The sequence below is a fragment of the Hippopotamus amphibius genome, chromosome 10 (genome assembly GCF_030028045.1).
Source record: "Hippopotamus amphibius kiboko isolate mHipAmp2 chromosome 10, mHipAmp2.hap2, whole genome shotgun sequence".
Lineage (NCBI taxonomy): Eukaryota > Metazoa > Chordata > Mammalia > Artiodactyla > Hippopotamidae > Hippopotamus > Hippopotamus amphibius.
In genome coordinates this window covers 112681409-112705307 of record NC_080195.1, presented here as the reverse complement: position 1 = coordinate 112705307, position 23899 = coordinate 112681409, and the positions used below count along the sequence as shown (strand labels likewise).

General features: G+C 40.6%; 1 protein-coding gene and 1 non-coding gene across 2 annotated transcripts in view; both read left to right on the top strand.

Moving 5' to 3' along the window:
* Positions 1 to 23899, top strand: part of DSCAM (DS cell adhesion molecule) — a 653261-nt gene that overhangs the window by 119203 nt on the left and 510159 nt on the right. The gene's annotated exons all lie outside the window — the stretch shown is intronic.
* LOC130830711 (U6 spliceosomal RNA) lies at positions 9362 to 9468 on the top strand. The gene has a single exon (XR_009047878.1). It is a non-coding gene; the product is annotated as a U6 spliceosomal RNA (small nuclear RNA).

Below are 23899 nucleotides of genomic sequence, written 5' to 3'. Positions count from 1 at the left end.
GACCACCACCGGGGACAGCTGAGGCAGGTGTAGGATGTGGTGGAGGAAAGGGGAGCAGAGGAAGTGCCTACTTCCTTCACCCGTCAGGCCCAGTGAGGGTTCATCTGTGGCCTTTGTTCTGAAAGTTGATATGCTGCAAATGGGAGTTGAATTGCCAAACATTGAATCAATGGAAATCAACCCCAGCCTGGAATTGTTAGTATAATCTGTTCTCAGCCTAGACACCAGCGAGGGCTTTGGATAGTACAACGTGTACTTGCCCCAAATAGCCTTTTATCTTACTGGCTGGACCCATTACATGCCATTGCTTTCCATTTATAAAATGGGTCTCTTGGAAAATAAAGTACTGGTTTCACAGGCATCCTTTTATGATTCCATTTTGTACTTTTCTGAATTCTTCTGTGGATTTTCTCCAATAGTTCATCCGTTGTCCTTGGTTTTTTCTGTTTTTATTGCTTTCTAAAATTTTGTGGTAAATTTAATTGAATTCTCTCATCTATTCATGGCTTTAGTAGTCTGCTCCGTGGCTGAGATATTGGTGTGCAGTCTATATTAAGGTTATCCTTTTGTGTACTTAAGGCCTGTCACTCTGTTATACCTATTGCTCCATCTGGCCCAGGCTTCTGCTCTCTAGTGTGTTTTTCCAAATCTAGAGTACTTTGTTCTAAAAGCTGACATTTTGCTTTCAGTTAGGCCACGTTCAAAAAACCATCTCAACTTCTAGTAAGTGTTTATGAGTAAGGCCTCATGTTATCTCACCAGAGTTTCATTTTCTCTGGATCTTATCTTTCGTGCATGAGATATGTGCAGAATTCCAATAGCTGGAAATCTCTGAAACATTTATTACGTGTGTCCATATCTATTTCTCCACATTACTGTCTCTCCTCCTGTGCCTAATGGTGCATTTTAAAAACAATTTCTGGATATTGTTACCAAGGTTATATGTCAACTACAAGCATGTTTATGACACATAAGCAGGCAGTGTTTTGCTCTTACTCCTTCTTGGTGGAAATATTACCTTGGTTTCTGAATCTGGAGTAGGTGTGCATGAGAGTCTGTATTTCTTTATGTGTTTTATCTGATTTGGGCACTAAAAAACACCTACAAACTGAAAGTCATGGTGAACACATTTGATGTAGGTGCTTTCCGATGTCTGCCTTCTGAATAACATTCTCATTATTTAAACACAATAGTGCATGGCGGTTTATCCCTTCCTGCTCATATTTGACATAAAGATTTGGGTTTAGATATGAACTCAGCCAGCGGGATATACACGTCAGAACTGGCTTATGAATGAGTTACTTTGTGAGTTTTTTTTTTTTTTTTTTTTTTTTACAAATAGTCCCCAGGACTATCAAGCCAGTTCAAGGAGGGCTTAATCAGGTACCATTAAAAACTGGAATTAGGGCCATTATCCTAAACGACAGAATGACATTTATCTAAAGTACTTACCTTGTGACTCAAACACATTTCAGTAGTATTTGCTAATCTCACAAGCATGTGCGATCAGGGAATTAAAAATAAGAAGCAGGTCAGATCACTTCCAGGTGACTCTGGAAGTGAAAATATATTTGACTGAGTTATTTGTTTACATTTTTAAAGGAAAAATTAAAATAAATACATTTTACTAATATGAAGAGGTCATTGTTAAGCTTTAAAAGAAAATAAGACTAAGCTAGTACTAGCTATGAATTACCAGTTTGAATGCCTTTCCATCTATTTCAAGGGGACACCTTGACATTCAGATTCTATGGACCCTGGAAGGCTTCGGTGCCAAGTGAGCCCACCTAACGGTGGGAAAATATCCCGTGCCAGGCAGACAAAACTAGAAAGCTGCATTTTGGAAAGAGTGGAGGAAAACGTAAATGCTGACCTGGCACTTCCTTGTATTTCTCTCCCCATTCCAGCTCCCCTACACTCACAGCTGGGAGAAACTGTGAAAGTCGCTGCAGTTTTAGGATGATACGTTTTGAACGGAGACAAACCTGAGTTTGAAACGTGGTTTCCCCACTAACTAGCTGCGCGGAAGTGACCGTGCTATTTGACATCCCCGAGCGTCTGTTTCTGCACCTGTGAGATAGGGATGATGTCCTTAGGTCACTGCTGAGAGAGTGAGGATGTGAACAGGTGCTGTGTAGGCACTTCTGGCTCGGAGCTTGACACAGAGCCCCGTAACCCAGACAGCTTTCAAGCAGTAGCAGTGCAGGGGCTGGCAGAAGGTGGCCTCTGGGTGTAAAGAGGAGCACTAGACTTCCTGCGGCCCCCTGAGGCAGCAGGGCACCCCCTGAGCTTTGAGACAAGACCAAAGTGTTACCTTCTTTGTTTAAAGGGTCCTCTTATGATTTAGCCGTGGCAGTGTCTCCTCCCTACTTCCTGTTTATTATCTGTGCTTACTGAGATTCTTTCCTACAGTATTAGTCTTTTCTATATTATTTAAAAATTTTTTTTAAATTTTTAATTTTTAGGAACTTTTATTGAGATATAATTGACATACAATAAACTGCATGTGTTTAAAGTGTACAATTTGATATTTTTTTATTCGTAATGCATATATGGCAATCCCAATCTCCCAATTCATCCCACCCCAACCCCCCTCACTTTCCTCACTTGGTGTCCATATGTTTGTTCTCTGCCTCTGTGTCTCTATTTCTGCCTTGCAAACCGGTTGATCTGTACCATTTTTCTATATTTTGCATATATGCATTAATATACGATATTTGTTTTTCTCTTTCTGACTCACTTTCCTAATGTATTAGCCTTTTTAAAAACATAATTTTGTTTCATTTTAATTTCTTGTTTTGTATTTCATGTCTTCTTGCTGATTTCTTAAGTTTGCTTCATTCTTCTAGCTTATGGAATTGAACTTTTGGCCGATTTGTTTCCAGTCTTTCTCTCTTTTAAAAGGAAATGCATTTCAAGCTATACATTCCTCTCTAATAAGCACTGTAGCTGCACTCCACATTTTTAAAAATACATCATTAAATATTTTTAGTAAGCCATGTAAGCATATTTATATTTCCTTGAATTTCTGGCATATTTGGTACTTTCCACAGTGTTTTTGATTCTCCTGCTCCCCTGCTGAACTTTCCTGCTGTTTGTTAGATTGCTAGTGTTCTCTTCATTTCTTCTGCTGGTGTGGAAGTTACAGATTCTGTTTCTGTTTTTTGTTGTCAGCTTAATGACTTTGACATGTACCCCTCACATACAAAACTTAAAGTTAAGGCGCCCATCTACCCTTCTTCTGAACTTTACTTCTTTAATTCCGATCTCTTTCTTCTACTTTCCATGCTACTTTGTCTAGAATTTTAACTATACATTCTTTTTAGCATCCCTTTTTTAGCATCATCATTTTTAAAGTTAATATTTATTTGGATTTACCAGAATATGCATAGAGTTCTTTACTTATCATTGCTTCTGGTGGGATGGTCTGAATAGTTAAGATCTGGTAAGGCGTAGACCCTAATCAGTCAGGACAGAGTCCTGATCAGTTGGAAGAGGCATGGCTAAGGATGCTGAGCTCACTGGCTGAGGCCCACCTGTTACTGCAGGATGTGTAACCTTCCTGATGGAGTATAACCTTCAATAGCTTCTTCAGTAAGGGTCTAAAAGTAGTTCTCTCCTTCTTTTGTCTCAGATATCTTTCTCATGCTTCATTGCTGACTGGTAAAGTAGCTGGGTATAGAATTCTATATTGACATTTGCTTTCCTTCAGAATTTTTGTGACAGCTTCTCATGATTTTCCTACATATTTTATTACTAATGAGCAGTCTGCTATCCATTTATTTGTCCTTTGCTAGTAATCTGTCTTTTTCTCTCTGGTAGGTTTTAAAATTTTTCCCTGTCTTGGTGATGGTCTATAGTTTCATCTAGTTAAAATATTTTTTAAATGTTTATTCTGCTTGGCTTATAGTTCTGGAAGCTGAAGATTCATGTTGTTCATCAATTTTGGGTTTCCTTCAGGTTTTATCTCTTCAAATATTGTCTTCTTCCAGGATTCCTATTAAAAGTGCTTTGGGATTTGTTATTCTTTTCTCTATTTCTTTTAACTTCTCTTCCACATTGTCTCTTTATTTCTCTGTATTGCACTGTGGGTGATTCATCATATCAACTTTTTTCTTCACTCTACCTTTTTCTTCTATGTCTGGTCTGAAGTTTGTTTAGTTTTTGTTTGTTTGGGGTTGGTTTCAGAGAGTTCTGGGACTCTCATTTTGTGGCAAACGATGGCCATTGGCCTAACAGAAACTCTTTCCCTTTTTGTTCTGTTTATTCCCTTTTATTCCTATCACCCACCCCTCTCGGATCCCCCTCCGCCATTTGAAATGTGCTCATGTGTTGAATGTGCATTTTTATAGGTATTTTTTTACAGTGTGTACTGTTGTTTGATGCAAATGTTGGTTTTGTTTGTTTGTTTGTTTGTTTAGATAAATCCATAGTTTTATTTGGATACTTCAAAAGCCCTCTCTAAGAAATAAAACATCATCACAGTAGATGAGCAAAGGTATAGAACTCAATAATGTCATCAACCAACAGGACTTAACTGACATGTTTAGAACACGCCACCCAACAAAAATATAGTACACATTCTTTTCAAGTGCCTACAGAACACACACCATGATATACCATATCCTGGGCCATAATACAAATCTCAACAGATTTTTTAAAATTAGAACTATATAGAGGGTGTTCTCTGCCACATGGAATCAGACTTGATATCAAAAACAGAAAGATAATAGTAAAATCTCCAAATCGTAGAAACAAAACAATAACCTTCTAAATAACCCATGGATCAAAAAGGACATCTCAAGAGAAATATTGTACAAAAATTTACTGAGCTGAATGAAAATGAAATACAGCAATAGTTGTGGGATACAGCTAGAGCAGTGCTGAGAGGAAAACTCATAGCCCTAAATTCATACATTAGAAAACAGAACAAGTCTCAAATCAATAATCTAAGCTCATACCTAAATAAATGAAGAAAAAAGGAGCAGATAAATCCAAAATGCACAGAAGGAAAGAGATAATAAATATAAGAGCAAAAGTCAATGAAACTGAAAACAGAAAAGCAATAGAAAAATTTATGAAATAAAAACCCAGTTCTTTGTAAAGATCAATAAAATTCATAAACCTTAGCAAGATTGCTAAAGAAGGGGGAAAAGAACAGTGACACAAATTGCCAAAGGGGTGGGGTGCGGGGAAGATGGCACAAATTGCTAATATCAGCAACGAAATGGTGACTATCACTACTGACTCTGCAGACATCAAAGGGTAACTGGGTAACATTATGAACAATTCTATATCCGTAAATGTGACAACTTAGATAAAATGGACTAATTCCTCAAAAAGTACAAACTACGTAAGTTGCCCAATGTAAACCAGGTAATTCATATATCATACAGCTTAATCATTTAAAGTGTACAATTCAGACTTCCCTGGTGATGCAGTGGTTAAGAATCCACCTGCCAATGCAGGGGACATGGGTTCCATCCCTGGGTCGGGAAGATCCCACATGCCTCAGAGCAACTAAGCTTGTGTGCCACAACTACTGAACCCATGCAACACAACTACTAAAGCCCAGGTGCCTAGAGCCCATGCTCTGCAATAAGAGAAGCCACTGCAGTGAGAAGGTGCACCACAATGAAGAGTAGCCCGCACTAGCCACAGCTAGAGAAAGCCCGCATGCAGCAATGAAGACTCAATGCAGCCAAAAAAATAATAAATTAATTGAAAATAAAGTGTAGAATTCAATGGCTTTTAGTACATTCATAGAATTGTACATTCATTGCCACAATCAATTTTAGTATATTTTTATTACCCCAAAGTGAAACTCCACTTTAGCTATCACCCTGCATTCTCCCAATCCCACCTAGCCCTAGGAAACTCCTAATCTACTTTCTGTATCTCTAGATTTGCCTATTCTGGGCCTTCCATATAAATGGAATCATACAATATGTGGTCCTTTGTGACTGGCTTCATTCACTTAACACAGTGTTTTCAAGGTTCATTAGTACGTCTTTTATTTTCATTCCTGAATAATACATTTAATGCACAAGTTTTAATGCATATGTTTTCATTTCTTTGGGGTATATACTTAGGGGTACAATTGCCAGATCATATGGTAACTCTGTGTTTAACCATTTGAGGAATTGTGAGGCAGTTTTCCAAAGCACCTTCTTTATTTTACATTCCCACCAGCAGTGTAGGAAGGTTCCAAATTTTCTAATACTTACTATTATCTGTCTTTTTAACAAATCTTGGTTTTAATTTGCGTAATCAAGTGGTGTAATTCATCTTTTAGTTTTCATGGACACCAGGTGTCTGGAATTCTCCCACTTTGCTGTGTGTAAATTGCATTCATTGTATGGAGCAGCTGCATTGTATCCACTGCATTTTATGAGTCTACTTCCTCAGAGGTGGACACCCAGGTTACCTTCAACATCCCACCGCCACAAATATTACTATCATTCAATCCAAAATATTTTCTATTTTTCCTTATGGATTTTCTTCAGGCCATCACCTACTTAGAAATGCATTATTTAATTTCCTACTGGTGAGTATTTTTAAAGTTATCTTATGACAATTTCAATGTTAATGTTTTCAGTGAACATACTTTGAATTATTGCAATTTCAATAATTGAGGGATTTTTAATGTCCAAGAATTTGATTTACCTTGATAAATGTTCCATGTCTCTTGGCAAGAATCTGTATTACACATTTGTTGAGTGGAGTGTCCTTTAAGCGTTAATTATATTAAATTAGTTTATAGTGTTAATCAAATATTCTATATTTTATTCACTTTTGGGTCTACTTGTTTTATCAGTCATAAAAAGAGGCATGTTAAAATCCCCCACTGTGAATTTGAGCTTTTAAAAAAAAAATCTTCTGTCAATTTTGGCAACATACATTTTGAAGCTATTTTGTTAAGTGCATATAAAGTTATATTTGTTATTCATCTTGGTGGAGTGACTCAACATTATGAAATACTCTTCTTTAACTCTGGTGTTACTATTTGTCTTGAATTGCACCAAGTCTGGTATAAACAAAGCCATCTAGATTTATGATGCACAGTGGTTGGGTAGTATGTTGTTTTTTAACATTTTATTTTCAACCATCTGCCTCTTTATGTTCTAAGTGTATTTCTCATAAAATGCACTCATTTGGATCTTGTTTATTTATCTAGTCTTCAAGTGGCATTTACTCCATTCACATGTAATGTAATTATCGGCATAGCTTGTTAGATTTTTCATCTTGTTATATGTTTCTCTTTTTAATTCCCTGACTTATTTTGAGAGACCAAGTAATTATTTAATTCTATTAACTTTTTAAATATACATTTTTGTATTATCTTTTAGGGGTCACTAGGAATTACAATATGTATCTTTAACTTACCACAGTTCAATTTCCAATTATATCAAACTCTTTACAAAATGTAGGAATACCATGATTATATATATTTTTCCATTTACCCCCTCCCACTCCTCATGCCCTTTCACTCCTCTGTATTCTATGAACTGCACATGTTGCTACCATTTTTCTTTGAACAATTGTAGCTTAAATCTATATATGTTATATATATTACACAAATACAGATGTGTCTGTACACACAAACACACAGGTATTAAAAATATAAGTCCCTTGTTTTTACCTATATATAGCACTTTCTTTGGTTTTCTTTTTTTTTTTCCCCCTACAGATTTGAGCTTTTCTCTGGAACTGTATATTTCACCCTGAAGAAGTTCTTTTAGCATTTCTTGTAGCATAGGTTTTGTGGCTACAAAATCTGAGGTTTTCTTTGGTTGAAATTATCTTAATTTAGCTTTCATTTTTTATGTAAACTTTGGTTAGATATAGAATTTTATATTAACAGCTTTTTTTTCATTATTATTTTGACACTTTGGAAACTTCTTTTCACTCTGAGAAATTCAGCCATCACTCTTTCCATGCTTTCCTTGCATATGACCTGGCTGGGTTTTTCGGCTGCTTTTAAGACTCTTTGCATTTTTGGTTTTCAGCAGTTTGCCTCTGATGTGATGTGTGTAATTTTTAAAATTGCTTTTTTAAAGGCTTATCATCTTTGTGGTTTGCTGAGCTTCTTGGATATGTATATTGATTTATTTCATCAATCTCAAATTTAGTGACTGTTGTCTCTTAAAATAATTTTTTTCCTGTATCTCTTTTCTCACCTTCTGGGACTCCAATTATTTACATTGCTTGATAGTATATTACATGTCTTGGATATTTTATTTTATTTTATTTTATTTTATTTTATTTTATTTTATTTTATTTACTTTTTATTCTCCATCTATGGTCTAGTTAGTGTCTGTTGGCCTGCCTTTGATTTCACTAATTCTTTTCTTTGCTGTGTCCAGTATGCTAATAAGCTTATCCATTCTTCCTCTCTGACATCATGTAATTCCATTCTGATAGTTCCATTCGATTTTCCTTTTTGCTGTGTCCATTTATGTGCTAGAATTCATCTGCTCTTACTTGTTGTCAACATTTTCTTCTAGATCCTTCGGCATCTGTACTTTAGAATTCCTCAGTGATAATTCATACATCTGGGTCATTGCTGTATTTGTTTCTATGAACTGTTTCCTCTAGTAAATGCAGGTCTCTCTTGCTCACTTCGTTGTGTATCTTGTGATTCTTTATTTTATGCTGAACATTGTGTTGGGATAAGACATATTCACCTCCTGAGAAGGACATGCCACCTGTCAGGCTGATGGTGTGAGACTGAGTTAGTCTAACATGTAGCTGAGCTGGTCTGGACCCTGTTGCCAAGTTGGAATTTTAAGTTAGATTCAGTTCACCAAAAACTTCACATGGTGTGAAGGTGGGATTGAAACTTTACCTTCGGAGAGTTTGGGATCCGAGCACCAGCCAGACTCTTTAGATATTTGAGCATTGCAAGGCCAGCTACAAGCTTTCCCAACCATGGCAATGCTCTTTCTGCTTTACAGCCTGCCTGCCATCATTTTGAGTTTCTGGTGCATTCACTTTGCTCTCTAGACACATTCCTGGCTTTCTGCACCTGGGGGCATCTCTTTCTGCCTTAGGGCACTTTCCTCAGCCTTTGCACTTGGTGAATGTCCATGGATCTTTGTAGAGATTCATCTCAGTTCTCCTTTCCTTCTCCCAGCTTTTGGCATTTATTTTGTTGCTAAATATATTCTTACCTTCTTACTTTCCTACGATAAACCTCCTTTCGCTGTTTATCAGTTATGTATTAACAAATATTCTATGTGTTTTTGTTCTTATATTTAAATTTGTGCTATCTTGCTGTATTGGTATCTTAAACCCAGTTTGGGGAAAAAAGGGGAGGCATTAAAAAACAGAGACACATGCTCGCTTTGCCAACACATATACTAGTTTAGAGAAGTATATGAAGATTACAGAAAAGATTAGTAGAGAAGATTAACATGGCCCCTGTACAAGGATGACATGCAAATTCATGAAGCATTCATGTTTTTAATAGACCCACAGACAGAAAACAAACCTATGGTTAGCAAAGGGGGAGGTGGAAGGAGGGATAAATCTGAAATTTGGGATTAACATATGCATGTCACTATCCGTCAAATAGATAACCAACAAGGATATACAATATTTTGTAATAACTAAGGGAAAATAATCTGAAAAACTATATATATATATATATATATATATACACACACACACATACATATATAAAGCCGAATCACTTTCACAACAGTGTAAGTGAACTATACTTCAATAAAAAAAGAAAGAAAAAAAAGAAGAAAAAAGAAAAACAGAGAAGCAAATAAAGTCCCAAGTTTCATAAAGCTTACCTAAATAGATCATTTCCATTTGTACAGAACTTAAGCCTATGAATGAAATTATATTGCTCTGGAGCAAGGGGAGTGTATCTGTCAGGGTCCACTAGAGAAACAGAATCAGTAGGAGATAGATAGATGCTAGATAGAAAAGTATTTCAAGGAATTAGCTCACACAATTATGCAGCTGGGGTGAGTGCGTCTGAAATCAGCAAGGCAAGCCGTCCGGACGCGCTGGAAGCTCTGGGGCAGGATCTGACACTGCGGTCCACAGGCAGAATCTCTTCCTCAGGGGAAGCTCATTTCTGCTTTAAGTTTTTTCAACTGTTTAGATGGCGCTGACCCAGATGATCCAGGGTTATCTCCTTAACTTGAAGTCAACCGATGGTTGAGTTTACCACATCCACAGCATACCTTCACGACAACACCCATACTAGTGTTTGACCGAATATCTGGGTGCTCAGCCTAGCTCTAATCACAGTAGGTAAGGGCATATTCTTCAGGGTGGTATGGTATGGGTCAGGGAATAAACATTAAGGAAGAAAATAGACGTAAGTGAGAAAATGAAATGGTTCCTAAGCTGTTCCTCATCCCACAGAAGTGCAGGCTGGGGCTGGCATTCTTGACAGTGCACGGGTGTGTCATTTGAGGACCCTCTCTGCATATCGTGATGCTCCTTTCTCATAAGCCTGAAAGAACTCCTACTAAGCAGGGACATAAACCTTCTGTCTGGGGTCAGGCATCAGCTGCTACTGGAATTGTCTGAGAGAGCCAGCTGCCCAGCACCTGGGGACCCCCAGGCCCATGGGAAGGTGTAGCCCCTTCTGTCAGAGGGAAGAAGCCTCCCTCAGATGCAGCCCTTACGCCAGAAGAAGGGGGGTTACCCTGCTTCCAGTTGGCCCATTGTTCAGGCTGCCCTGCGAGTCAACTCCGGGGGCCCCTCTCAGATCATTCTGCTTATTGCACTGAAACAGTCTACAGGGTATACATCAAAATGTTAACAGAAGGCATTTTGTTTTGGCAAGATACAATTATGTGATCATGGTTCATCTCTTTTTCTGTCTTTCTGTATTTACAGAAGTTTTTACAATGTGAATATATTAATTTTATAATAAAAATCAATGCAACTAAACATTTTGAATAAAAAAGGTAATGAGTTGATATGTCATAAGGAAGAAAATAAGATTCTTAATACTTTTTCCTTTTCCGTGCATCTCCTGCTATAATTACCATAAGCATCTCCCTGAGGGTACAGCCTGGAGTGTCTGTGTGATGCCAAGTGGTACACAGAAACAACAAAGGATGCCCTAAAGCTTGGGAGAGCGCCCCTTTGTGGGAAATGGAGTAGTTTGTACACTCAGAATTTTGGAACGGGTTAATCCAAAGTCATTGGCTTTCTTTCAAATTTATTTTAATTTTATGTATTTATTGGCTACTTTGGGTCTTCGTTGCTGCACGTGGGATTTCTCTAGCTGTGGAGAGCAGGGGGCTACTCTTCATTACGGTGCATGGGCTTCTCACTGTGGTGGCTTCTCTTGTGGAGCACAGGCTCTAGGTGTGCGGGCTTCAGTAGCTGCAACATGTGGTCTCAGTAGTTGTGGCTCATGGGCTTTAGAGCGCAGGGTCAGTAGTTGTGGTGCACGGTCCTAGCCACTCCGAAGCATGTGGGATCTTCCTGGACCAGGGCTTGAACCCGTGTCCCCTGCGTTGGCAGGCGGATACTCAACCACTGCGCTGTGAGGGAAGTCCCGTCATTGGCTTTCTTTCAACTAGACCAGCCAATCTTAATGAAAAAAAAATTGAATCATATCCTAAAGCACCTTGTGCCTTAATAAAATTAGCTCAGTAACTTTGCTAATGTGCTCTCTCTGTTCTTCTTGTTTTTTGAGAAACTGTCAGATTGTTATAAAATTTAGATAAGAAATCCTGGCACATGAAGAATTTGAAAGGGCAAGAAGGGAGTGATACACATACATTCTCTATCCCTTGCTGAACACTTTAGTCAAAGATAGTTTATATATTAGAATTGGAAAAGGTGAACAGACAGAAAAAATATTAGGCTTCACTGCAGGAATACGGAAACAACAGGATCCTATGAGGCCTTCTAGGACAGAGGCCCCTCCCCCATGTTCTCTGCCTGCCTTTCATCTGCAGAAAAACTTTAGCCAAAAAGTAAGTTTAATCAGAGAAATAAGAAAATGCAGAAACAAAGGAAAAGCAAACAGTACAAAGTAATAATAGTTTCATCATTAAGCAAAGTCAAGGACATCCAGTTGCTCCTCAAGGGCTGTAGATAATATTCTGAGCCATGTTTTTTGAGCTGTTTTGTAGATACTGAAAACCCCACCAGGTGTTAACTACATGATGACCAGACTAGTCATGACATAAGCTGCCACAATTCCGAGAATTGGCCTCAAGGAAATGGGAACAAACTGACCCTGGAACTGAGACTAACTCTACGTAAAACAATCAAGATGGCACTGATCAGACCACTGCCTGACCAATTTCAAGATGACTGTCAGAGCTGACGGTGCTCTTCTGCATGTCGCCCCCTCCCTCCACCTATACACCCCTGAAACTCCTCTTTAGAAGCTCTTGACCACTCATTGGCAGGGGGGAGCTGGCCTTTGGACATGAGTCTGCCTTCTCCCTCAGTTACCAGCCTCCAGAATAAAGCAAATTTTCCTTTCTACTAACACATCTCAATAATTGGCTTTTGAGCCAGCAGCCAGACCAGAGTTTGGTAACAACACTAGATCAAGGGCTGTAGTTTTTTTGTTGTTTTTGTTGTTCTGCTCTTTGTTTTTTTTAATTAATTTGTTTATTTTTATTGGCTGTATTGGGTCTTTGTTGCTGCACACAGGCTTTCTCTAGTTGCGGCAAGTGGGGGCTACTCTTCGTTGCATTGCATGGGCATCTCATTGTGGTGGCTTCTCTTGTTGCAGAGCACAGGCTCTAGGCACACAGGCTTCAGCTGTTGTGTCTCACGGGCTCTAGAGCGCAGACTCAATAGTTGAGGTGCACGGGCTTAGTCGCTCCGTGGCATGTGGGATCTTCCCCGACCAGGGATCGAACCCATGTTCCCTGCATTGGCAGGCGGATTCTTAACCACTGCGCCACCAGGGAAGTCTCAAGACCTCTATAGTTTTATAGAGAAAAAATTTTCTTAGAAAATAACCAAAATATCCTAAAGGCTGAATTTTAATGTTTTTCAAACCAGTGTTTCTGATCATTTTCAAATCAATTTAATTAACAAGTGATCTTCACAGAGTGCTTGTATTGTGCCTGACACTAACCTAAGGGTCAGGAATAATAACACGGTTGTAAACAGAACATACTAATGCTTGCCCTAGTAGAGCTAATGTTCCAGCGAGGACAGACAGATGATGGACATAGCAAGTCAGTTACAAAGTGTGTTAAAAGCGACAATTAAGATAGGGCTGGGGAGGTGGAGTGTGGCGTAAAATGAGAATTATTATAAAAGACAAAAAACATCCTACTTGATTCATTTCTTAAAGTGGGACCTGTTTGGTTTATCCAACTTCATAATGGGTAACTGATGAAATTGGCTCCAGTTTCATGAGACTTACTTAGTCTGGGTGCTCTGATTCAGTGTTAAGAGCAATGAAGGAGAGACTTTGTGGTCTTGCCACTCTTAGGGTTCATTGGCCTCCAGAGCCGATTCTATTTCTTGCTATTTGATGGGAAGAGGAGAAGCAGAAACAAGAGTCCTAGGTGTGTCTTAGCAACAAAGATGTGAATGTTAGGAAGTGAGCTGCCTTGTGTAAGGGCAATGCAGTTGATGGATGTTGACAGATTAGGATGCTGGCATGAGTGACCCCAAAGCCAGGGCCAAATTACCGCCTTGTACAACAGGTGCAGTGTCTAGGACCACAGTAATTTTAGGAGCCCATGAAAATGTTTTAATTTCTTTTCAAATCAGAAGGAAAATTGAACATAATCCAGCCCAGACTGCATTTGTCTTTATACTGTTAGTCATAAAATATAATTGTCAACAATGTTTATGAAGGGAAGACCCATGAATGTCTTAATGTGGCCCTGCCCACAGCTCCAAGCCTTTCATAGTAATATTGCCAACACCCCCTTGCTTCTCTTTTGTTGTTATTTGGCATTTCTCCTTCTCAGTGAAGGAAAGATGCTTATCATTTGGAATGGGGACATCAACCCACACCCACCCACCTTGTTGCCATAGAGATACCTATAGAGAAGCAAAGGGACCAAAACCGTCACCGTGCACAACTAGGTGGTGCTGTGATGCATAGCTCTTAAATGAGTGAAAAATGAAGGAATGCTTGAGTTAATGCCTGAGTGAATACTTCCATGAAAGACTTAATGAGTAAATGAATTAATGAATACTTCAGTGAGGTAGTGAATTCTTGAGTGAATAAATGGGTGAGTAAATGAAAGGATGCCTGTGTTGGTGCTGATGTTATTTCCTTCTCTCTTTAGCTGACATTTTTTTTTCAGAGAAATGTGGCATCAGCCCCACCAAATGTTTCAAACAATGATGTTGTTTTAAAAGCATTCTTTGCCATATAACACGTGTTGCCTTGATCTAAAGGGAGAATTGGAAATCATGTAGAACTCAGTTAAAGATAAAATTGCTAAATCCAGTCCATGATAAATTCAGACGACTTTGGAGCAGTGAAGAATGTGTTGGATGGTGGGCAGCTCAGTGGAAATCTAAACTGTGATGCACTCAGGACCTGAGAATCAGTGATTCCCTAGAGAGCCTTCAGCTATTTACGTGTAATTGAGGGGCACAGGCCCAGCCATTGCTGTTTTTCAATGCAGAGCATGTTACATGGGACTTCTTGGATTACATTGTTAAGATTTCATCCTATTACTTTCCATCTTTTCCCTTCACTATGTGACGAAGTGTTAAGCAAAGCCGGGCTGTGGCATCCTGCCACCGTCTCAGGAACTGTTCCCAGACAGGACTGGCTCTGCCTGAGCGGCACTTTCCCAGCATCAGTAGTGCCAAATGCTTCTGCCCTGTCTCCTGAAGCACATGCTTATGGCAGGCTAATTGGAAAACCATGAACCATGAAATTCAGGACAATAATAACATATGTGAAAGCGGGGAAAGGATGAAGCTAAATGATCCAGTTGATAGCTTCCTCCACAAGAGGGCAGAGAGCAGGATCAAGCAGTATCAGCAGTATTTCATCTTGTGGAACTGAAAACCACAGCCACAGAAAGACAGAGAAAATGAAAAAGCAGAGGATGTTGTACCAGATGAAGGGACAGGATAAAACTCCAGAAAAACAACTAAATGAAGAGGAGATAGGCACCCTTCCAGAAAAAGAATTCAGAATAATGATAGTGAAGATGCTCCAGGACTTTGAAAAAAGACTGGATGCAAAGATCGAAAAGTTTACCAAAGACCTAGAAGAATTAAAGAGCAAACAAACAGAGATATGCAACACAATAACGGAAATGAAAAATACGCTAGAAGGAAACCACAGCAGATTAACTGAGGCAGAAGCGTGAATAAGTGACCTGGAAGACAGAATGGTGATAATCACTGATGCAGAAAAGAATAAGGAAAAAAGAACGAAAAGAACTGAAGACAGCCTAAGATACCTCTGGGACAATGTTAAACCCACCAACATTCACATTACAGGGGTCCCAGAAGGAGAAGAGAGAGAGAAAGGACCCGAGACAATCTTGGAAAAGATTATAGTTGAAAGCTTCCCTAATATGGGAAAGGAAACAGCTACCCAAGTCCAGGAAGCGCAGAGAGTGCCAGGCAAGATAAACCCAAGGAGAAACAGGCCAAGACATATAGTAGTCAAATTGACAAAAATTAAAGACAGAGAAATGTTATTAAAAGCAACAAGGGAAAAATGACAAATAACATACAAGGGAACTCTCATAAGGTTAACAGCTGATTTCTCAGCAGAAACTCTACAAGCCAGAAGGGAGTTGCATGATATATTTAAAGTGATGAAAGGGAAGAACCTACAACCAAGATTACTCTGCTCAGCAAGGATCTCATTCAGATTCGATGGAGAAATCAAAAGCTTTACAGACAAGCAACAGCTAAGAGAATCAGCACCACCAAACCAGCCCTACAACAAATGCTAAAGGAACTTCTCTAGGTGAGAAACATAAGAGAAGAAAAGGACCTACAAAAACAAAAACAAAACAATTAAGAAAATGGTAATAGGAACATACATCTCGATAATTACCTTGAATGTAAATGGACTAAATGCACCAACCAAGAGACACAGACTGGCTGAATGGATACAAAAACAAGACCCATATATATGCTGTCTCCAAGAGACCCACTTTAGACCTAGGGACACATACAGATGGAAAGTGAGGGGATGGAAAAAGATATTCCATGCAAAGGAAAATCGAAAGAAAACTGGAGTAGCAATAGTCACATCAGATAAAGTAGACTTTAAAATAAAAAATGTTACACGAGACCAGAAAGGACATTACATAAAGATCGAGGGATCCATCCAAGAAGAGGAGATAACAATTATAAATATATATGCACCCAATATAGGAGCACCTCAATACATAAGGCAAATGCTAACAACTATGAAAGAGGAAATGCAAGGCAGAAATAGAGACACAGATGTAGAGAACAAACACATGAACACTAAGTGGGGAAAGTGGGGAGTGTTGGGGGGGAATGAACTGGGAGATTGGGATACCAAATTGTACACTCTAAATATATGCTGTTTATTGCCTGTTAACTGTATCTCAATAAAAGTTCTTAAAAATAAATAAATAAATAAATGATCCAGTTAATGGGGGAAATAGCACTGGGTTTCAGTCGGGACTTCAGTGTCTACCCTCTTGGTAGAAGAATTCACGCTTTAGCTTTATACTTGTGCCTCTTTTTATGAAGCTTCTGTTAGCTGGTGTGCAGAGTTCACATAAAAGGATGCATATATGTAGGTGTGTGTGTGTCCTGGGTGGGAGACATGAGGGGCTGGAACTGACAGGAGACGTAAGGGTCCAGTTGTCCCACATAAAGGCTGGAGCCTAGAGTTTTGGAGGGAGACCTTTGTGGATCCCTAGATGTAGCTGAACCCGGTTCATTAGGAGGTGTTTTCTCTCTCTTCAAGTTGAATCTTACCTTTTAATGTAACGGTAAAGAAAAATGTGAACTGGAGCCATGAGCCCTTCCACAGATGCGGGAATCTGGCTGCTGATTTTATACATCTTGGAGACCTCGAGGCACTGTCTGCAGGCATGGTGGTTGATGATAATTCAGAAGCCATTCACAGGGTAGGGACAGCAGTTGAGTTTTGTGGAAATAAATCCCAATTTAAATCTGATGTGTTTCCTATCTCGGCTGTTCCTCGTGAAGGGCTTATCTCTATGGCGACAGTGTCATGAGGCTTCCCATAACACGCTAGCATCTCAGCATCCTTTTGTTGGGACTGACATCCATTACATGGCTGAAATCCTGGGTAGTCCCAACGCAGCTCAAAGCCCTGGGATTGCCGCTCTGACCACTGAGAGTTTGTCATGTGGCTATAGACAGCTTCTTCTCCTCTTTGTAAGAGTAGAAGATCCTCTTTGTTCGGTCCTCTAAGTTCAGTGTCTTCTCATCGCATTGCGCCAAATGCTGGGACACTCTCAGGTGCTAGAAGCCTTACAGGCCACATGGGTCATTCAGATGTAGATGCCTGGATCCCCAGGCCACTAGAGCAGGTCTGGCCCAAGAGGAGAAGCCTGTACCTTGGCTGGCAGAGGAGGGCATGCGTGCAAAGGCTGCAGTCCTTCGTTCTTGTGTTTTTGCTTGTAGTCTGAGCATCAGTATTACAGGACCGTAAGGGACCAGCTCAACATGGTGCATCTTGTAGGGACACTGATTTTCCTTAAGGCCAAGTAATTTCTCATGCTGATTCTGTTAGAATAAGCTTGCATATGTTATGGATAAAATGTTGTTTCACACATGTTTTAAGTCAGACATGAAGCTTCAAGAAATGTGGGACCCATGAGAGGACAGCTGGGCTCTGCCCTTTCAGGTTCCATCACTACTGCAGAGCTGTGAATCTCTTATGGTGTCTCAGTCTTTTTATGTCTCTTTTTCCCTCTTCCTGCCAAAGTCACCTGTTTTCTTTTCTCACTGTATCAGGGCTTCTACTACCTCAGACCTCTTTCCACCCACCTTCAGCTTCTGCCTTCCCCATGTCAGCCCAGAGCCTTTGTAAGTCATCCACGGAGTCTCCCCAGGGAGAGGGTCTGCTATTCACACGCCACACAGGGTACAGCCCTCCCGCCAGGCCAGCCTCAGGCCAAACAACTGTGGCCACGGAGGTGAGTCATGGAGTACAGAAAGAAAACTTGGGGGGCAGGACCATGGCTCCTTTCTGAGCCTCTCAGACCGGGCGGAGGGGCTAAGGGCCCCACTGCGTAATCTGACCATCACAGGAGGCTCCTCTTTCCCTCCTCAAGGGCCATTTCTCTCTCTCTGTGTTCTGTGCAATTTTTAATATCAACCCTGCTCTCACTTGCCAACACAGGCTATGGATCTCACCCTCAGATAAGCCGTGCGGGCCAAATGCTTTTGTTCCACATGAACAGCGTCAGGGAGTCACATGCTTTAGGGGACAGGAGAGCGTCCTTGAGTGGAGATAGCGTAGGAGGCCGAGTGCAGCCCAGCATTTAGGAGGCTGGCCTCCGGAAGCAGATCAGCCAGGAACGGGTGGACAGGCGTGTGCTTGGGTAATTTATTCAACTGCTCTGAGGTTGTTTCTAAAACAGAAACAAGGATGCATGCAGCGATAGAGAAAGTATCATCTCCAGTGGCTCCCAACACTAGCAAGCCCAGCTTCCCTTGTAATAACATATATTTTGGAAAAACTCTTCACTTCCTGAAGAGAAATGGATAAGTAATGTTACCTGCCTGCCCGCACACCTGGTCTGCATTCCTAGTGGTTCCACGCAGAGGGCAAACCTCCAGCCTCCTGTGCCTGAGCATGTATGTAGTGAAAAACATGTTTTATTAAAAACCGATTTTTGTTAATCCTGTCTTTAGGTTAGTATTAATTCAATATACTGAGTTTTTCAAAGCTTTATTCAAGCTTGGTTTGCATATCATAAAATTCACCCATTTTACGTGTACAATTCAATGTTTAGTATGTTTACTGAGTTGTGAAACCTCCACTAAAGACTCATTTTAGAACATTTCCATTAACTCAAAAAAAAAATCCCCTATCCATTAGCAGTTATTCCACATTTCTACCCCAAACATAGGCAACCACTAATCTACTTTCTGTCTTACAGAGTCACCTTTTTTGGACATTTCATGCAAATGGAGTCATAATAGTATTTGTGGTCTTTTATGTCTATTATTTTTCACATATCATAATGCTTTTGAGGTTGTATCAATACTTTGTTCCTTTTTATTGTTAAATAATATTCCCCTGTGTGCATATATCACATTCTGCTTACCCATTCGTGAGTTATAAATGGTGATGCTATGAATACTTGTCTACAAAGTCTTTTACAAATGTTTCAACATTACATAGGTAAGGGAAGTGATATTATTTATTATTTTCAAGAGTGCCATTGGTGTCTTTAAAAGGGTGAAAGACACTTGGTGAAGTACTGAGCTGAGAAACATACAACCACAGCCTTGTTCTACTTGACAGAGTAGTCATATTCTTGAAAATTCAGTATATGCTAGAACTGGATGCAATATTTATAAGCTAAATAGCCTTAGACTCTAGGTTCTGATAATGTAAGCAAGCTTATCATCTATGTGAACATACAAAAGGCCTGTGAGACTTGGAGGGACTCTTCCCCATGTGGGGTTGGCCTGCACACTTAGGACATCAGGAGTTCCTGATTCTCCCCGGCGTCTGCAGCCCCACAGGGCTCTAGCCATAATGGAATCACACAGTCCCCATAGGTTTACAGAATGGCCCGAGGATGGAACCTCTCCCATTGAAACCGTGCACACAGAACCCACACAGGTGGTTCATTCATAGGCTGTTTTTTCAAAAAAAAGATTTATTTATTTATTTATTTATTTATTTATTTATTTATTTTGGGTTATGTTAGGTCTTTGTTGCTGCGCGCAGGCTTTCTCTACTTGTGGCGGTGCGTGGGCTTCTCAGTGCGGTGGCTTCTCTTGTTGCAGAGCATGGGCTCTAGGTGCATGGGCTCCAGTAGCTGTGGCACTTGGGCTCAGCAGTTGTAGCACATGGACTTAGTTGCTCCGCGGCATGTGGGATCTTCCCAGCCCAGGGATCGAACCCGTGTCCCCTGCATTGGCAGGCGGATTCCTAACCACTGCGCCATTGACGTGCTCATCACACTCACAACTGGCAGGTTCCCTCCACGTCGCCTAGGCAACAGTCCCAGGAGCTGGGGCCAGCATGGCTCAAAGCACCTGCTTCTGTAGGAGGTGGGGCTGGTGTGATGCTGGGGAGGTATTCGGTGTCATCCCCAAGGATGTGCCCGGAACAGGACAAAGGAAAGCCGGAGATGCCGATAGAAAAGTCGCGGGAGGCGGAGGGTGGTGGGAGACACACCGAATAAATGAAGCAGCCCTGCCGTTCACTCTGGCTTATTTCTGTGCAAAATCGGAGTTGTTTCCCCACATTTTCTTACTCAGCCTCTGTGAAGAACTAAGATGAGGCAAACTTACCACTGTTTTCATTTCTGTTCCTCTTAAGAAAATTCATGCTTGATAATTTTTTTTTCCTTCAGATGGTCTGTTTTACCCTAAAGCCCTTTGTTTCCACTGGGGTAACTGTGGGCCTGCCTCTAACACAAGGTTTCAAGGGGGGAGAACTGCCAAAATATTTTACGGTGATTTCTTTTTTCGTATTTGGAAAGCCTGACCACATACGTGTATTGTGGTCATCGTTAAATTTAAAAGCAGCGCAGAGAGCAGGTGTTACGTTGATGGCTGGGCGGCTGAGACTTAGGGACTTCCGGTCCTCTTCTCAGGCAGTTACCCAGCTTAAAATCACAGCTTCAGCTTTTCCTTCTACCTCCCGATTTCTCTATTGAGGGGCTCTTTTTACTGTGGTTTTCCTGTTTTTACAGCTCTGCTTCTAAACATGCAACTGAAAACCATGAGTTACTAAATCAGCTATAGGTGTTGATTCATTAAGAAATGTTATCATGTGTATATTATATGTTTTTTCAAAATCAAGGTATGTCATTGATACAGAAGAAGTTTGCCAATTTCTGGATTGGTCTTTCAAGGCTTCTCTACCGTGTGTTTGTAGATCACATGATCTCAGGTGACTAACCATCCTGGTCATCTAGGGACAGAGGAGTCAGGATACATGACTGTCAGCATAAAATTACCTAGACAGTCCTGGATGGTTAGTCACCGTCAAAGTGGTCCCGCTTTGCAAGAATACCCTGGCCATGTTACCATTTGGAGATGCCATAGCCCTCCCTGACAGTGGGTTCTTCCACTGCGTGTGAGCTTTGCTTGGGGAGGAGTCAGCCTGTATCACTGCCCATCAGCCACTGCCTCCGTTGGCCAGACTCTGGACACGCTTTCTCATAGCATCTCTCTCCTGTCCATTGATTGTCCATGTATGGACCGCAGATGTCCCACTGCTGTCACCTCCATGGTCATTTTTCTAGGGCAGCATGAAGTTCTGTGTGTTACAGGAAGGGATCACTTCCCTTGACCCGTTTCAGGCTGTCGGGGTGACCTCAGCAGCACTGGGTAGTAAAACACAAGGCTTTAGCTTCGCACACGCAGACACATAGTGGAATGCCGGGTCTCAGATCTGTGTAATTTTGTGTAATTATATTCAATTGCTCACTCAATCTCTGTTGACTTTCTAATGAGCTGTTATTGTCAGAGGTAGTAGAAAAATCCGCTCAGGAAGGAATGGTGGTGTGAGGGAAATAAATAAGGAAGTGAGCGGTGAGGAAGAATCAGAGGTAAACCCTGCACTCAGCTTTCTCTGAGCAAGTGCTGTGTCTGGGGAGGGGGCACCACATGACATTGAGAGGACCTGGAAAAGAAAAAGATTATGTTATAGGAATTGAACACACCCCTCATAAAGAGAGACCAGCATGTGGGGAAAGTCGGTCAAATGGACAGATGGCTAGGTTTGTTTAGTCTTTGAAGAAGTCAGCAACATCTTTTTTATTTAAAGAGTTTATATTTTAGAGCAGATTTAGGTTCACTCAAAATTGAGAAGAAGGCACAGAGTTTCTGTATACTCTCTCCTCCAACGCATGCACAGCTTACCCCTCCCGCCATCACCATCCCCCCAGAGGGATACATTCGCCACAATCAGTGAAGCTACATGAGCTCATCTTCATCACCCAGAGTCCATAGTTTACGGTAGGGTTCACCCTTTGTGTTGTACATCCTATGGGTTTGAAAACTTGTACAGTAAAATGGTTCCACCATTATAGTATCATAAAGAGTAGTTTCAGAGCCCTAAAATCCTTTATCTCCCCCCATTTCATCCCTCCTTTCCTTCACCCCTCAACTGCTGGCAACCACTAAGGTTTTTTACTCTCCATAATTTTGCCTTTCCCAGAATATCATATAGTTGAAATGATACAGTACATAGTCTTTTAAGATTGATTTCTTTCATTTAATAATATGCATTTAAGTTTCATCTATGTCTTTTCATGGCTTGATAGTTTTCTTTTTATCACTAAATAATATTGCATTGCCTGAATGTACCACAGTTTATCCCTTCACCTAAGGATATCTTGATTGCTTCCAAGTTTGACGGTTATGAGTGAAGTCACTTTTAAATAATGTAAATATGTAAATTGAACAGTTTAGAAAGTGAAATATGTCCAGATGTTATTAAAAATTTTGAAATATACAAAAAGGCCCCCCTCCCGATCCAGGCTCCCTTAGTACTTTTGCTACTAGTTCTATTTCCTGAAGCAATTTCAGTAACTACCTGCACGTGCCTTCTCATCTCCAAAAATGGAAACACCTACTTTGTCCATTTGCTTTTGTCATTATTATGTCTCATGAGAGTGTCATCATGAGATCTGGGAATGAACTAAGATTTGAAAAAAGAGAGAGAGAGAGAAAAAAAAGAAAAGAAAACCATCTCCCTGTGAAAAACCTTCACAATCCCCATGTTTTATTGAGATGTAAACTATTTGAAGAAAAGCCAGAGGAAATGGAGGAATTGCCCTGTCATTTCAGGGAACAAAAGCTGAAGGGTGACTATACAAATTGTTTCAAATGGCAGCCCCCAAAGCAGTGATCTGTCACTGTGTAAACAGTTAGCTGAAACAGACTTAAATAAAAACAAAGTAACAAGGTGGTTTATGTTCTTCCTAAGAACTTTCTGCCTGTGAGAAAATGATGGAATTACGTCTTCAACATAATGCATGTGAACACACTTTTTGTAGGTTACACTTTCTAGGCATGTGTGTACCCCTGGAAAGAACTGTTGCGTGTGGAATACATTGCCTTGAGGGGTGCTGGGTGCTGGCATGTTTAGCGTGAATAACTGGGTTTCCATCTTTGACTGGTGATCATCCCCTTTAGCTCAGGTCATTAGACAGGTGTGGAAATGAGGGTCACACCACCTAGGCTACAGCCCAGCTCCTTAGCAACCCAAAATCTGGATCCTGCACTATGACGCTATACTGTTCAATCTACTGTTGGCAATATCAAACTTGCCGATCTCAGACTTTTCTTTCTTTCGCCACAGTAGCATTTATCGCTGTTTGTTAACCCATGACCCCTAGTGTAATATTACACTAAGCAATGAGTACTTAGTATAATATTAGCAAAGGGTAGAAAACACCCACGTCTTCACCTGGTTCGGTCGTGGGTAGGTGTCAGCCTCAAGGTGCTTGTAGAGGCTCACAGGAATGCGGGGTCATGGAATCTCGCTGGGAATTTCCAGATCACACTCTCCCAGTTCCCCTCCCGGTGCAGGAGTCCCCCGAGGAGCCACTTTGCCTCCCTGACTGCGTGTCTTCCAGTCCTGCTTGGGGGTTTTCTAGGCACCTCCTACTTCACAGGCAATGCATTCTGTCACTGGACACAAGATCCCTCCTTGTGTTGAGGCAGTGTGTGTGGACTCCCTGTGAATTCTGCCACTTGATTCTGGCATATTCTCATCTTACTGTTCTAAGAGCAGTAGTGGATG